We start from the raw sequence: 18,173 nt of genomic DNA on the forward strand, positions 1-18,173 counted from the left end.
GAAAAAAAAAAAAGAATAAAGCTAAAACAAAAACAATACAGCAGATTTACAACGGAACCATACGAGCTTCGTTAGAAGCGAATTAGCCAATAATATCAAAGTCCAACTGATTAGTAATTTCGTGCTCTATTGACAATATCACGATGTTTGACAATCTGAGCTGACTAATACAGTAGTTGATCTTAGTTTTTGAGTCAAAAGATGCCAGACTGCCGCCCCCACCCGCTCTTAGTTAGACAATCTGAGCTGACTCATAGTCGATCTTAGTTTCTGAGTCAAAAGATGCCAGACTGCAACCCCCAACCGCTCTTAGTTAGGCAATCTGAGCAGACTCATAGTTGATCTGAGTTTTTGAGTCAAAAGATGACAGAAATGCCGCCCCGACCCCCTCTTAGTTACGCCACTGCATATTCCTTCCTTATTGTTAGTGAAAACTTTAACAATCTGAGGTCCGCAAAAGCTTTCAGATCTTTTCCACAGACTCCAACTTATACTTTCCGCTTCCATCATAATTTATCAGGTTGTGGAGTAAAGCCCTATACGCCCTACCCCTCCCATTGTATCTCCTGACCCCCATACTTGTCTCTTGTGGCTTAGGACAACAAGGAGGGACAAATCAGCGAACTTCCAACAACGGTAGGTGAGCAAACTCACCGGTAGTGCCCAGTGTTGTGAAGCCTGACACGGAGCGACGATGCTGCCAGTTAATGTTATGCGCTCTGTTCATGATGTTTTACACATCAACGATTAATACCATGCACGTGACTGTTTTTTTTTTAATCGTGCATGGGCTGGCTACCACGCATTTGCTACTGCCCAACAAGACAACAATTCAATTCACCTACAATCAAGTGTGGACATAACAATTATGCCAAGGTGGATGGAGCAGGTTGAAGGACCAACGCAGCCGGGGAGATAACCGATCGTGTGGACAAGGTCTTAAATGCCGCCTTAAATGCCATAGATAAGATAACAGAATTTACGCCAAAGGCCAAGCTCTTGGACCTATGAGGTCATTCAGCGCTAAAAGAGAAACTGACAACCAGTAAGAAGGTTTGAAAGGTGTGACAGGAGGAAAACCTCAAAGCAGTTGCACTAGGAAACAATTTTTAGAGAGGGTGGAAAGTCGAACTGAATATGAACGGAGGTACAGTGAAAGGAATGAAAGGGGTTGCAGCTTGCGGCCGAAGGGTTTATACTTGTTTTTGCCCGCCTCACTTCCTCGCCCCAACTTCTACTTTATCCTCCTCGGCCTAAGCAATTCTTTATTGAGTCTGCCATCCTCAGCTTAGGCAAATCCTCAGCTCTCCAATAGGTGGGTGCACTGTAGGCATTACCTACGGTTCTTTGCAGCGTCCCTTCGGCTCTTAGCTGCAACCCCTTTCATTCCTTTTACTGCACCTCCATTCATATTCTCCTTCTTCCACCTGACTTTCTACCCTCTTTAACAATTGTTTCAGTGCAGTGGCAAGGTTTTCCTTATGCTCCATTTTTCAGACCCTCTTACTGTCAATTTCTCTTCCAGTGCTGAATGACCTCATAGGTCCCAGCCCCTGACTAATTGGCCTAAATTCTATATTCCAATTCCTCAGCTCCTTTCCCTTTCGGCTTTTCCCCCTCAAAGAACGTTGCTACGGCGAAGCTGACTTTGCAAATCTATTGGCCTTTATAGCACGACCCATATTAAACGACGGCTGCATCCTGAGATGTGTCTTCGTAAAGCAACCCTAGTGGCGTTTACCTTTTTCCAAATAAACTGAGATAATCATCCTGGTCAGTAACCTCCATGATTTAAGAGTTACTTCTTTCGCTATAATGCCTATTTTCCGTGGCTGGTAGTATCAGTTTCTCAGATTCGTTTCTTTACAGTTAACCAAATGTATTTAAAAAGGTATACAAAACATTTCATATTTTTACATGGCGACAGGAAAGACTAGTAATTACTAGGACTTTGGTGTTTTAATCGCCCTACTCTTGGCACCACCAAACTGCCTTTCCATCCCTCCAAACTATTAAGATGGATAGTTTGCTCATTCCTCCTCCTTCCATATGCTTTCATTTGAATGAAACAGGCGACGATGAGGGAAGCAGCCAGGCCGCATTTTCCCGAGATGCAACAGAGTACCGAGGCCTTTCCCTGAAAAAAAGCGGGACGCCATATCTTAAAAACCAAACAAGTAATTTTCTTGAAAATAATTTCATTATGTTTTCCACACCCAATTACGTCTTACATATCTTCCTTCGTTAACCTGACCCAGCCTAACCTAATCTAGGGGCATGGCCAAAAAAACCGGGCTGGTGCAATTCTAGCTTACATCTCAGGAATTTGCCGCCCGGCAGTAAGAGCAGAAACCTTATTCCCCTGCGAAGGTCCATCCCTTTTATATTCGTCTAACATGTCTGTGTTTTGGCTAAAGGCATATCTCTGGACCCCTGGCCTCCGTCAACCTCTTGTGACCGTCTGCCAAAATCCATCGGCAACGCCTTTGCGCAGGGTACGACAGTGGCGGTATAGCTCTCGGACTAATGACTCTAGCTTAGAACTAAATTCCCATTGTACATCACTGGGACTGGCTTTAGAATAGAATATAGGATTTAGGCCTAAAGCCAAGCGCTGGGACCTATGAGGTGATCCAGCGCTGAAAGAGAAACCGACAGTAAGAAGGTTTGAGAGGTGTAGCAGGAGGGAAAACCTCGCGGCTGCACTATGAAACAGTTGTTTGAGAGGGTGGAAAGTCAGATGGAAGAAAGAGAATATGAACGGAGGTACAGTGAAAGGAATGAAAGAGGTTGCAGCTAGGAGCTGCAGGGACGCTGCAAAGACCCTTAAGTAATGCCTACAGTGCACCACGTGACTGACGGCGCTACCACCGTACCGGAGGCGAAGCTGAACGAAGGAAACGCCCTCCGTACGATCTGTGTGAACTGCCTTGTTTATTTGTGAGTTGTATAACTACGTTATTATAAAGGCTTACTTAGTGTAATAAATATCACCTATGTAACATATTTTTCTTTCCAACCTTATTTGAATGAAATATCAGAATTTTAGAGGTGTTCAGCTCAAAAGGTAACAACATTTCACCGCAACCATTCTGTTCTAGAGTAACTAGTTATTAAAAACCGTATTGAGAATTCATTTGTAAAATATGGGACCTATGTACCAATAAGTTTTTTATAACCTGTATTTTACTTCATTCACTAATTTAAAAGTTCCTTCGGTGGTCTACAATTTCCATTTCCGTAATAAGTAGAAACTGATAGCAAGTAAAGAGACTCATTAACACAAATGCCATTTCATATGATACATCCACATGAAGCGTTCCATATCTAAGGGCAGTCATGTTAAAATCCTCCAAAGGTCTTTGATTACTAAGTTCGACTATTTTGTTCATCTATCTCCTCTTCGGTGTCAAATTCACAAACTCTCTACGACGACAGTATCCGTAATAGTTACTATCCTAAACAACCAGTCCTGAGAATCATTAGTCTTTCAATTGGTTTCATCGAAAGAGTAGAATAGAATATAGCATTTAAGCCTAAAGTTAAGTATACCTTAGTTTTAGCAGACCACTGAGCTGATTAACAGCTCTCCTAGGGCTGGCCCGAAGGATTAGACTTATTTTACGTGGCTAAGAACCAACTGGTTACTTAGCAACGGGACCTACAGCTTATTGTGGAATCCGAACCACATTATAGCGAGAAATGAATTTCTATCACCAGAAATAAATTCCTCTAACTCTTCATCAGCCGGCCGCGGGAATTGAACTCCTGCCCATCGAATGACAGTCTGAAGCTCAACCGACTCGGCCAACAAAGGGCTCATTTAAGCCTAATGCCAAGCGCTGGGACCTATGAGGTCATTCATCGCTGAAAGGGAAAACTGAGAGTAGAAAGGTTTGAGAAGTGTAACAGGAGGAAAACCTGGCAGCTGCACTGAGAACAATTGATAGGATAGGGTGGAAAGAAAGGTATAAGAGAATACGAACGGAGGTACAGTAAAAGGAATGAAAGGGGTTGTAGCTAGGGGACGAAGGGACGCTGCAAAGAGCTTAAAGTAATGCCTACAGTGCACCGCATGGGGTGCACTGACGGCGCTACCACCCTACGGGGGTTTCATGGATACTTTGTGAAAATGAACGGCCATTGCCCTATACTAGTGACGTATTCAGTTGAATGGAATATGAAATTTAGGCATAAAAGCAAAGCCCTGGGACCTACGAGGTCATTCAGAATCGAAGTGACCCATTAAACGGAAATCGTTCAAACAAATTATTAAATGTTTTTGGTAAAAGGAACTTTGCATCCCAAAGCTTTATGTGGTTAGTCAACCAGATTTGTTTGCCAAACGACCTCCGCTACTCCCCCACCATTAAAAGCGTCGCGCAAAGCTTTAACAAGAATTGACCTTCACTATTTCAGAATTTTTTTTTTATATAGAGCATAACTTAAAATTCTGTTCACCTGCGTTAAATCCTAGATATTTAGCCACGTAACTTAAGACCTTTGTCCACGGAAGTGTAGCTGATCATCACATTATCAAATTTATATACCAGTGAATGGAAATAATTTCTTTGTACTAGCTCCATGAAACAAATAATTTGATATTTAGTTTTACATTCTAATTACACATTGTTCTAAAGTAGTTTAATTACGTAATTTACATTTTTTTCCTTTCTTTTTTGCTCCCAATACATTTAACGGCGCTCTTGGTACTGTACCAAGAGTCAGATTTCAGCTCGTTGTCCCACAAATGAGCTAAGGGCATTTGAGTCGTCACAATTAATACCCAAACCACATTTCCACTAGAAGTGTTGAACAAATGGAATTTTCTACAACTCCATGAAGGTGGCTTACATTCATTTGCTTACTTTAGCATTTGATATACGCCTTTCACGTGTCCTCACTCACACGTGAATACTGTTAAAGTCTTGTATATTTCTAGATTAATTAGTTTTGACTTTTAACATCTGTAATTATATGGATGATAAACCAGATTCCACATACTTTGTTTCCCCCCATAACACTACCGAGGAAGTAATCAAGAACTGAAAACTTAAGACCCATTATTTATTAATTTAAAAAAATTATAATACACAGGCAAATAGTAGGTTTACGAATGCAGAATATCCGAGGAACCTAATTTACAAACCCATCAGGGTTTTAATGAAAAGCTCAGCATGGAAAATTTAGAAATTAAAGGAACGGAAGATTACATCTATCTTGTCGACATCTCGGATCTCTAGAAATATCAGCCTAACACCGAAAGGTTTCGCAAATCCGCGCCCGTATCTGCACATTTTCTTGAAGAATGGTTTCTCCAGCAAGTTGCTGTGACCTGTAACAGAAAAACAACGGCAGCAGAAAGTGTTCTTACGTCAGTTAAGGCCGATTCACATGATAACATCACGTCACCGACACATCACGTCACGTCAAAGTACGTGAGAATTTCTTACATGTAATCAAATGGACTTTGTCACACCACACGTCACCATCAAGCACACGGCATTCACCGTCACATCACGACACGTTTTTTTGGAAAGAATATTTTGACGTGACGTGATGTGACGGTGCTTAAGCAAGTTTCATACCGCTAAATCTTAGAGTCGCTGAGGTTGGGCACGAACTGAATGGGACTGTGACGGATAGTGTGAATACAAGGCACGGCTGATGGGACGGTGACGTGACGTGATGTGTCGATGACGTGTTGGTACAATGTGAATCAACCTTAAAAACTCGGCAACTCCGTAAAGAGAACGTTGACTCTAATATTTCTTGAAATAAGTACGATATCTTTTGCTTTCAAGATAATTCGTTTATGAAAACAATGAGTTACGTTTCTCCAGTCAATGCCCAAAAAAAGCTTATTACCTACTAAAAACTTGTAACCATCTGGAGTAAGATTATCTATTACATTTTATACCATATTTATGCATTATAAGGCTGTATGATAAACATTTATACTTGACATTGCTACTTTACTTCTGAAGCCACTTCGTTAAAAACTTTCACTGTACGTAGAAAACCACTCAAAAGAAATTTGTATACTAACACCTAGAAAATGAACTATTCTGAAAATCACCCAAACCAAAATTAAGATAACCCACCCATAACGATCAAAGTCGTATTCTTGAAAAGATACCTTTGATCTTTCAAGAATTCAGGTAAAAGTTAAACAAAAAGCTGAACTTTAAAATAAAGCCACGAAGTTGTGTAATGTGAGCTCTTGTTAGGGAGGACATGATGACATCATAGATCAGTTTTGCCAATAATCGTTATCAAAAAGACTCAACAGCTCCTGCCTTAGTCTACTGTATTCAGAAGTGTATCTTGGTAACGCGTTAACTGCCTGATGACCTTTTAAACATTTCAGGTGCTATACAGCAAATACGATCAAGCACCTGATTGCCGTGGATAGCTTGGCGAACACTGACGTTCATTGCAGCCTGCCATTCACTAAATTAATAGGTACCGACAATTACTTCCAACTCATATGATAATATCTTCACAACCACATTATGTTAATGCGTATTTCACATACTCGAAGCCTTGTTGATGGATGCCATTGGAAACTCATGTCTTGATTATGGATAACATCCCCAACTCACTGCCTGAGTCCATGAACAGTTCCACAACGCACTGTTCAAGGAAACATCACAGTTCACATACTCAAAGCCTTGTTGATGGATACCACTGGAAACTCATGCCTTGATTATGGATAACATCCCAGACACTGCCTGAGTTCATGAACAGTTCCACAACGCACTGTTCAAGGAAGCAGTATCACAGTTCCCACTTACTGTATGTTATGACCAGCCCCACAAAGTACTGCCCTTATCCAAGGATTGTATGAATGTCTCAGTGGCTTGTGATCATGAACAGCACCATAATCACAGTGCTGGTAGTACCATTTACTCACTGTCTGTGTTCACGGATAGCCTAAACACGCATTTGACAGAGTTCATGGAAAATAAATTCATTGCTCACTTTCATGAAGGGCATCACAGAACTATTGCCAGCATTCGTGGGTAACATTACAAACTCATTGCCAGTATTCAAGAGTAACTTCCAAACTCAGTGATTGTGCACGATTATGAAACTTATTGCTTGTGTTATGAGTAACAAACTCATTGCTTGTGTACACTGAGTAACACTCGTTTCTTGTGTACATACGGTAACATTATGTTCATAGAGTAAAACTCGCTGCTTGTGTTCAGAGAAAAACTCATTGCTTGTCTTCACAGAACAACCCATTCCCTGTATTCATAGAACAAACTCATTGCCTGTGTTCATAGAACAAACTCATTGCCTGTGTTCATAGAACAAACTCATTGCCTGTGTTCATAGAACAAACTCAATGCCTGTGTTCATAGAACAAACTCATTGCCTGTGTCCATAGAGTAACAAACTCATTGCTTATGTTCACAGAGTAACAAACTCATTGCCTGTATTCATAGAACAAACTCATTGCCTGTATTCATAGAACAAACTCATTGCCTGTATTCATAGAACAAACTCATTGCCTGTATTCATAGAACAAACTCATTGCCTGTATTTACAGAGTAACATACAAACTCAATGTTAGCAGACAGCATCATCAATACACTGCTTATGCTATGAGTACCCTAATGGCATCAAAACCAACCAACATACCTGACAAACTTGACTTGACTACAACACAAAGTAAACAGATTCCAATTATTCTGTGCAAAAAAAAGACCCACGACTTAAAATTTCCATACTTTCAACTAAACAAAAAATTGCTTCCCTGCCATCTGTTAACAGGAGCTGAAAGTTCCTAGCTGATAGTTACTGAAAAACTTCATAAAACAAATTCCATCTGCAAACAGCAGAAATCCAAACATTACTCTGGACAGTCTCTGGGGAAAATTTTGAAGTTTTGATAATTTGCAAGGGATCAGCTATTGGGTAAGCAAGTCCTGTTATTGTAAATGACCCGTACATTTAGAAAGCTTCCTGTAACCCCATAACCAGAAATTTTCGGTCGAGATCAAGAAATACCAAGTTCGGACCCTCTGAAAATTCTATCAAGTCTAACTTCAACTTGACACTTAAAAACTGAAATTCGGGCAAGACCTTTGAATACTGGCCAAAACTTGACAACCTAACCATAATTTAATCCATTTTCAGGAAGCTAAAGTCCTAAAGTAAAACATACCAAGACGCCAGACCTGTACAGAATTTTGTTTTAATGGTGAATACTGCCGTTTGGAGGCATAAGCATTTTCCTCGAGCAAGTAGTGGCACAGGTTCATGCATCAGACGAGATTTGTCCTCATCCCTCAACGTCGATTACTTTTGCTGACCCTCCTACTGAGAAGCTTTCAATGGATCTTGTTCCAGAGGGCTGGCAACCATTAAAGGATGGCATGTCCTTGGGTGTGGATCCCGGATCCATAGTCTTTGCTGATGGGACACTCTTTGGCCCCCTTTCGGTGGATGTTGATGAACATTCCCATGAGCGTCCCATTTGGAGGTTCAAGAAGAGACCTGGCTCCTCCAAGAAAATCAAGGGCATCATTCCAGTCCGTCAAGCTTATGAGGCCCTTTTTGATCGTCTTCTACCTGATCCTGCTGCTATCTCAGAATGGACAGATAGCCCCTTCCATCCTCCAGGTTCGAAGGGTGAAAGGGCAGTAGTCGTGCACCTAGATGACTCCTCAATAGTATCATCCTTGGGAGCTTCTGTAAACTTAAGTTACGGGTAGCCAAGCACATTTAAACACTTAATACCTAATCTAAACTGCCAGGGCAGCGGATACCAGTACAGGTCATTCCCGAAAACTCATATCGGACAAGCCATACCTAGACAATTGATATCTAGGGCAATCGATTTTTAGGACAACTCATAAGATGTATAAAATAACTATGTTTTTGAAAAATAAAATTAAAAGGCTAATTTTGTGGTGGGGGGGGGGTGGACAACGGAAACTAATAAACATTAAAAACCATGTCCGTGTAAAAACAATTTACTTAAAAGAACAGATCGGTGTAGATTATACGCCCCGGGTTTTTAGAAACATTTTCTGGCAAAGATCATACTGTTCAAGTCACAGTTATCTTGCGCTTGTTACCCTTTGTAAACTTCTCTTGAAGTAACTTGCATTCCCCGTTCCAAATTAATTTTGTTTCTGCATCAAAACCGCCTCCAACATAGTGGATTTGTTTTTATTAATTTCCAGGTACTCGGATGTTGGCATGAAACAATTTTAAAAGGCATTATGAAAACCAAGGCTATTATTAGGTCTAGTCATGCTAGTTGAAGTCGTCTTTGAAATATTCCATATTTCAGTTGGAAAAATTGGAGGCTCTTCCTCTTTTGGGTCCTATACGAGTCACTTCAAAATGAGACATTGTGGCAAACTGTCGTCGTCGGACAGTTCTTAGTGTGCAACAGTAACTCCAACCGCAGGTTTAAAAAAAGCTGCGGCGAAACCCTGTCTTTAGACGAAATACTTCATCTACTATACTGGACTTCATGGCCTAGCTAAGTTTGCTGTAGAAATTTGAGAAAATGAAAAACTTGTTACCTCTGTCAGGAAATCTTTAAATACTACTAATCATGGGGACACTCTTGAAATCATATTAAGGCTTTTTCCAAGTCCATCATATCTTTTAGGCTGAATATCAGGGTGAAGAGTAACTCAGAAGACAGCAGAGCATAAGTTACTTATTCAAATTATTATCTGAATGCAGATTGTATACAACTGGTAATATATATGCGACGTATGAGGGCAATTTACACACTCTTTCCCATATGCTTTTATTTAACCAAAGAACACAACCCTTAGAACAGAAGTTCCATTAATCCCTATTGATTTCTGCATATTACTAAATAAAAGTCTACAAAAACTAATCACATTTCATACCCAATTACTCAGTAAGCCTGATCAAACTGCTTGTACATATTTTAATAGTAATAAATTTCATAGTCACAGTAAACTAAGTCATGTATTGACAAAGCATTTGTGTTACAATACTTTAAGTATAAAATTCAGCTGTTCACAGATTTTACAGATTACTTTTACAAAGTTAAGCACTGTAGATCACGTTCAGGAAGTTCTCCGTAAAACAGTTTTTACAAAACACCCATTCCACCCAAAAAATCAACAAGGCTCATTTCATACAACTGTAGTGTTCCCTTACATGAAATTAGTTATTACTGTAAGCAAAAAGCTGTTGAAGATCTGTTAAGTACCTATTCGATTTAAAAGCTAGTATCTTAACTCCTCGTACCCTGTAGCTCTTAGCGTTTGTGATTTTGACTGCCATCGCTAGCCCAGTCACAAAGATCCAGCCCTGTTGAGGCGAAATTTAGAATTCTACCCTCATCTACGCCAGCATGATTGCAAAAATGGTTCCCAGGATTCAAATTCGCAGTACAATAGCGCGATATCAAAATGGGTCCTGGTCGTTTCGGCCGTAAGATCCAAACTGGCAAACGGCCGAAATGGTTGTATACTACTTTGAGCCCCGACGGGCTAGTACGAAACACCGTGTCCCAAGGAGCTTCTGCCATGTCTTACGGCCTAAACTTCATATGGCCTAAAGTTGACTGCCTAACAGCTTCATGGCCGGAAATAATACCGCTTAATCGTGATAGACTTGATGTTGCCGGCAGTCCATCCAACACCATCTTTGAGATGAACATTCTGTCGCAAGCACAACTCTCGCAGTCTTGTGATAAGGATCTGGCTTTCATAGAACAGAGGACAATTCTCTATTTCACTTTATTCGCAGGAGTGCTGTGAAAGTTTTACCCTGTTGAAGATAGTAACTAATGGGTTCTCAGCCACCGTCTGAAGGCGCGCTCTGCACATCTTTACTTCACAGCCACACTTTTCTTGATTCATCTGTAGTGTCTGAAAATTATACGTAGTTATCCACAAGCTTATTAACTCCTCGCTGAAATTTGTTATAATATTTGCATTCTGGGGGCTAAAAAAAAAAAAATCTTGAAACTAAAGTTTCAAGTACAAAAACCAACTGACTTAACGAGTACAAAGTAAATTAATAAATTTCGTTGAAAAGTTATGACGGCCGTCTGAGAGTGGATATCTGGGCGAACAGTAACTAGTATGAACTGAATTTAATTGGATGCTGTTCAATAATTAAAGTTAAATGATCACTAAACTAAAGATTCGCCTATTTATTTTATCAATAACTATTTCTAAGTGTGCTGTTTTTAATTTAAGGGAAAACATTTATACCTGTTACGAGTTTCCGTGTATATCAGGTGTCCTAGATAACCATCGCCCCGATATGAGTCGCGCCCCGATATGAGTCGCGCCCCGATATGATCGCGCCCCGATATGAGTCGCGCCCCGATATGAGTCGCGCCCCGATATGAGTCGCGCCCCGATATGAGTCGCGCCCCGATATGAGTCGCGCCCCGATATGAACCCGATCTGGACTAAACAGAAAACTAAGAACTTAACACCTGAAAGAAAGTGATTAGTCGGCAAATAACCACCCAAGAACCTGCATAGTAGGTCTTACGACCTACTATGCAGAACATATGGGGGCTCCCCCACCCCTCTCGGGGCGCCTCCCCTAAGGGGTGGAGGATAAGGTGAAGTTAAGGTAAAATTTTATATGTTGCCAATATAAAATACCACTTAACCCAGGGGTGTTTACTGGTTACAATTTTGCCGTATTAGTTATGGAAGGGGTGGGGGGCTGGAACTGTCTTGCCTTATAAGTCTTAATTTGATATAGAGCTCTTTTCAAAAATGTAGGTTACAATTTTATATCGTGTATTGGCAACTTATAAAATAATACCGAACAGTAAATACAAATTAAAAAGGTACTAAAAATTTAATTAAATTTGACAAAAACATTAAATTACAATTAAATTTAAGTTACAAAATTACAAGTTAATTTATTAAATTACAAATTTACAAGTAAATTTATGACGATTAAAGAAAATTTATAAAATTAAAGTAACCTTACAAATTAAGGGAAATTTGACAAATATCAAAACTAAGCTTTAAAAAATACCTCGTACATACCTGTTGATAAAGAGATCAGCTTTATCACGCGTGAAGCTTCACCGTTAGAACAGGAACCCAGTCAAACACTTAAAATCATCCTGGAAAAGACAAAACTATTAAGCTGGACCTAATTTACCCTAAATCTCGTAAATTTTGGGCGTTTACTCACGTCACATTGCATACACGCCCACAGAAATAAGTTACATGACTGCAAAAGACCTGTACGATACTAAACCCGAAACAAGATTAAAAAAAAAAAAACAGAACAAGTGTACAATATTAACAATAGTATAGTAAAATTCCAGTGTTACCTCGCGGAAGGCCGGGGTTTTTTATAGCTTGACCACCGAAGTGACAATCGACGATTACCCCAAGCGCCAACTGTTGTATATTCGCGTGATAAGCGGCTTTTTTGTATACACTTCACAAAATCAATTACGATACGATAAATTAAGGAGGAAAAGAACGCGCCACTCCCGAGAAAAAAAAAATCACTTAGCAAACTCCCATCGAACGTCTACCGCCGAGAACGATGTTACAGAAGAATGCCCGAAGCTTCAAATGTCCGGTCCGAAGTCGAACGATGTTGTCATTTGCCAAGGACTCTCAAGAGTCCAGCCTTAGTAGTGTCTGGCTTCTCGGAACGTGATCGAATGTGATCCATGGATATCTTTGAAATCGCTAATTTTTCAAGCAATTTTCTTTCCTACTCCCTTCTTTTGCTTGTCTCTCATGGAAGTTCAAAATACGGCACATGATGAAGAGATGTTCCTGAACGTAACTTGTAATTTCTTTTAGGACTCGCGAAATCATCTGTAGCATAGGCCTGTCGCATATTTCTTTTCATCACTTCGATGAAATAACTTTGAATTTGCGTGGATATTTTGTCATAACGATATATCATGAAACATCTATATATACGTATATACATTACATAAAACTTGCTACACTTGCATATGATTCGCAACCAAGGACAATTGAATATTACTACAATTAAACGTACTTAGCCCTTGCATTGCTGCTGTGAAACTGATACCCGAGTTTTTATGCAGGATAGTTATATCGCTTTTTTTTAATTACGGAAATATCCAGGCTGCTATTTGTGGCTCCTTTATTATCTCGGTCTAGAGGTTAACTGCCTCCTTTGAGTAAGCATTTAAAATCCCTGTTTTGGGCATTTAAAATATTATTTCTACCGATTTTTTCGTTTCCCTTTTGTTCGCGTACTGATTGAGAAAAGACTCATATTTCTACTCTTCGCTTTCATCATAATTTATCAGGTTAAGGAGTGAAGCCGTATGCCCTACCTACCCCTTCCTTTGTATCCCCTCGAGTAGGACGCCTTGACGAGGTGAGGGGCTAAGGGACCCTGGCCTTTGGGCCCGGGTCCTGACGAATCATCCTACATAGTTTTTGGTTTAAATGGCGTGGACATTTCCACATTCGCAAAATTTTACTGCTTAGGTGAGTCTGAGAAGGGATCGTTTTTTGGAAGGGGTTCGCATTCGAAGCTAATTGTGGGAGTTGTGGTGGTTGAGTCGCCACCCGAGATAGTTTGGACCTAAGAGATGGTGATGGGGATCAGCCCATCGGAATCCAGGGGGGGCTGGTTCTTGGAGGTGGGACTCCTGGCTTTTGTCCGGAAGCCCACCAGTACGGTTGGAGTGGGGAGTCAGTCCCCATTAGTGGGGGCAGAACTCCCAGCAGGCGGATTGGCTTATACCTGGGCCACTGCAAGCGTACTGGTGCTATCCTGAAAGGGTAGGGTATGGGGTGGACTGTTGGGAGTCAACTCTCACTTGTGCCATTGGTGGAGAATGCGAATACCTGACTGATCTACGATACTTTCTTGATATGACCAAGCAGTTTTGGGTGGGTGGATGAACCAGTTTGTGTGTGGTGGTCTGATGTGTGCATGCTTGGCATCTTGGGGTCTCTTCGTGGGCTTTGGGAGTGTGTTGGGGTGGGGAAGCTGAGCAGTAGAGCTGCCCAGTTTGTCCTTTTTGATATGCTGTCGGGGTCTGTGCGGGGGCTCTTGGGTGTCGGGTGTGCACTTTTTGGACCTTTGCATGTGGACTGGTTTAAACTTATGGATTTGGCTTTTAGTTCTCCCTCCCCTGGATCTGACGACTTAACGGCACTGGCAACGACTTCTGGCATGAACATGGATACGGGCTTGGCTGTTGGACAGAACCAAACACTGAGACACCAGGGTGTTAATAAATCTGGTGGATTTGATTCAAATAATAGGGTCCTTTATTGCACTAATGTAAACTTATCATTAGATTACGAATGTTTATACAGTGTAGTGAAGCAATTCGGCAAAGTGGAAAGAATTAAATTAATTCTAGAAAAAGATAAGCAGTCATTTTGTGCTTTTATCAAATTTTCCTCTCCCTTGGAAGCTAGTGAGGCACAACAAAGACTACATGGCCACATTCTAAATGACTCAGTTGTCAGCACGAAAGTGTTTTCAGTGAAAAACTTGAATGACGAGCCATTTGACTTTGTTCCAAAGGCTGAAGAACATGGACCAGTCCCATGTACCAGAGCTCTTCCTCCCCCTTTATGGCATGTTGCTATCTACAAGGAGGGAGGGAAAATTTGATAAAGCTGCTGACTGCATTGAGAGCAAGGTTGGTTCCATTCCCATTGGAAATTTGAAACGGTATGGAAAGAACCTTCTAATAAAAGCTGGAAATGAGACTCAAGCAGTTCTGTTAGCTAACTTTAAACCTCCTGAAAGTGGAAATATTGAATCTATTTCTTCTCACAGATTTTTTAATACACTGAAAGGAGTAGTTTACTCAAAAGATTTGCATGTTTTTAAAGAGGAAGAGATTCTCCATCGATGCCCTCCTTGTGTATCTCATGTAAAAAAACTGGGTGGTGATGCAGCTATCCTTTTAACCTTCTCCTCCAAGTACCTACCTGATACCATCATTGTTGGCCATGAGAGGATGCAGGTTAAAAAATATAAAAGAAGTCCTAGACAGTGTCGCAAATGCTTTGAATATGGCCACATTCAAAACTCTTGCGATAACAATAAAAGATGTCCTGTGTGCTCTGCAGAGCACGATAATTTTGATGATTGCAAAGCAGCCCGATACTGTTTTCTTTGCAAGGGTGATCACACACCAAATTCTAGGGCTTGTCCCAGATATAAATTTGAACAAGAAGTGTTGGCAGTGGCAGATAATGAACATATTAGCATTAGTGAAGCAAAGCGCACGGTAATGGGGGCAAACAAAAGTGCCAACACTACGTATGCTTCTGTAATAAAACTTATGAAAACTTCCAACAATGTAAGGCCACCAATAACTGTGTCTGATGGAAGATATCACAAACCTGGTATTTCTCGAACCATAAATAATAATGAAAATCTCCAAACTGGTGAGAAATTTTCGTCGGCAAGTGCTTTGAAGTCCAATAGCAAAAATTGTACTTCCAAAAGCACAGAAAATTTATCTTCCACCACATCCACAGCTGTTGATTCATCTCCAAAAATAAGGGTGCCAAAATCAGCCAATAATTCAGGAAAATATTCTGAAAATACTTCAAACCAAAATAAGGTAAAGGAACAATCCCAATTAGATAGAGCTAGTTCAGAGCCATCAATCGCCACAGCCACAAACAAAAATAATAATAAAACTACGGTTGCAACTACCAAGAAACGCACAAGAAATAGTTCCCCAAATAATGATAATTTTATAATAAAAACTTCAAATGGGTTCAGTGTTTTGGAAGACATCTCTCCTCCTAGAAAGGTGGTTCCAAAAGTAGTTTCAGAACAAAAACATCTGAGTTCAATTCAGTCTTGCCGCCCTAAGACAAATAGGATTAGTGGTGCACAGAACCACAGCAATAATTCTGAACATCAGGTTCATAATAAAAATATGAAGATCAACCAAAGACCCTGAACACCAATTCAGATGAAAAGGGATTAAGAAAACAATCTCTTATAAAGGAGAATTTCCCACTCCACCCTAGGAACAGTACTTCCCCTCCAAGGAGTGGGAAGTAGCACATTTTACCACCTTAGCATTCTTGCTCGATATTCTTCAGTGGAACTGTAAAGGTCTCAGAGCCCGTACAGAAGACCTTAAAGTTTTAATGCATGAATTTAATCCAGGGATTATATGCCTACAGGAAACTATGTTAGGCAACTCTGTTTATAATCCTGGACTAAATGATTCAATATTTAAATCATATCCCCCAATTGGTGATCGTGCCCATGGAGGTGCTGCAATTATTATTAATAAATCTCTACAGCACTCCACAATACAATTAAATACAACACTACAAGCTGTCGCTATTTCAGTCATTTTGGAAAAGAGGATAACAATCTGCTCCTTATACCTTCCACCAGACCTTGATTTTAACATTGGAGATATTCAGTCGTTAATTGACCAACTTCCAGCTCCTTTACTTCTGCTAGGTGATTTTAATGCCCACAACCCCCTTTGGGGAAGTCGGTTTTAGCTAGTAAAGGGAAATTAATCGAAGACCTTATTGACAGGAATGATGTTACCCTGTATAATAATGGGTCAATGACTTTCCACAACATTCACGATAATCATTTCTCTGCACTGGACCTTAGTATTTCTTCAACTAGTATCCACCTTGATTTTAATTGGTCTGTTAATGAAGATTTAAATGGAAGTGATCACTACCCGATCCATTTGAAATATGCTCTGAATGCTCCATCAGAAGTTTTACCTAAGTGGAAGGTAGAGGACGCAGACTGGGATAAATTTAGTAAGGGTGTCAATCTAGATAGGGAGTTTGAGTCCTTTCATTCTCATCTAGATGCCTATGATTACTTTATTGAATCTACTTTGAAGAGTGCTGAAAGCTCGATTCCAAAAACAAAAGGCAAACCTCGTAGACCTGCAGTTCCCTGGTGGAATAAGACATGTGGTTTTTTGAGAAAAGTGACTAGGAAATGCTACAGACGTTACAAAACTAGTGGCTCCCCTCAGTCTAAATTAATCTACAAACGTGCTTTAGCCAAGCAGCGGCGCTTTTATAAGAAAGCCAAAAGAGAATGTTGGCTTTACTATATTAATGGAATAAACTCCAAGACCCCACTGAGAGTGGTGTGGCACAAAATAAGGAAACTGAGTGGAAAATTTGTAGCGTCACCATTGCCCTCATTAAAAATAAATGACACTCTAATCACAGAGCCCACTGAAGTTGCCAATGAGCTAGGAAAACACTTTTCTAAAGTTTCCAGCCCTAACAATTATTCTCCAGAATTTCAAAGAATTAGGAATTCTGAAATGTGTCTGAAGTTTGATTCAGGAAAATCTGAACCATACAACTACAAATTTTCCCTAAGAGAACTTCGTGAGGCGCTCTCCTCAAGTGAATCCACAGCTCCAGGTGAGGATACAATTATATATGAAATGCTGAAACACCTCCCAGATGATGCCAAAAATATTTACTGAAGATTATAAACAAAATATGGGAAACTGAATTTTACCCAAGGACTGGAAAATATCCATAATTGTCCCTGTTAAAAAGCCTAATAAAGATGCTTCCCAAGCCACCAGCTATAGACCAATAGCTCTTACCAGCTGTGTATGTAAGCTGATGGAGAAAATGATAAATACTAGACTGGTTTGGCACCTGGAGACCAAAGGATTACTATCGCCATTTCAATTTGGTTTCAGAAAAAACCGCTCCACCCTTGATCCCTTGCTGAGGCTGACCAACCAAATCCAGCAAGGATTCGCCAAAAGTGTCAGACCATTGGCATATTTTTTGACTTGGAGAAAGCATATGACACTACCTGGAGAATTGGCATCATGAAACAATTGCACAAGATGGGCATATGTGGAAGAATGGTCAGGTTTATATATTCCTTTTTATCAGACAGACTTTTTAAGGTAAGAGTGGGAAACTCCTTCGCCCAACCTTTTATGCAGGAGGAAGGAGTTCCCCAAGGAAGCGTTTTAAGTGTAACACTTTTTCAGTGGCAATAAATAGTGTGATTGAAAAAATCTCGCCCCTGTTAAATGCTCGCTTTTTGTCGATGACCTACCAATATACTGCACAGGATATGATTCCTTGTCTGTATGTAAACATTTGCAAAGGTCTATTAATGCTATTACTAAGTGGGCTGATGAGAATGGTTTCAAATTCTCCTCTTCCAAAACA

General features: G+C 40.3%; 1 long non-coding RNA gene across 1 annotated transcript; it reads right to left on the reverse strand.

The window, feature by feature from the left end:
* Positions 1-9,793: 9,793 nt before the first annotated feature.
* Positions 9,794-12,562, reverse strand: LOC136855737 (uncharacterized). Its single transcript, XR_010858115.1, has 3 exons — positions 12,323-12,562; positions 12,030-12,109; positions 9,794-10,880 (listed from the first exon to the last, which is right to left on the reverse strand). It is a non-coding gene; the product is annotated as an uncharacterized lncRNA (long non-coding RNA).
* Between the last annotated feature and the right edge of the window lie 5,611 nt (positions 12,563-18,173).

Source organism: Macrobrachium rosenbergii, chromosome 33, assembly GCF_040412425.1.
Source record: "Macrobrachium rosenbergii isolate ZJJX-2024 chromosome 33, ASM4041242v1, whole genome shotgun sequence".
Classification (NCBI taxonomy): domain Eukaryota; kingdom Metazoa; phylum Arthropoda; class Malacostraca; order Decapoda; family Palaemonidae; genus Macrobrachium; species Macrobrachium rosenbergii.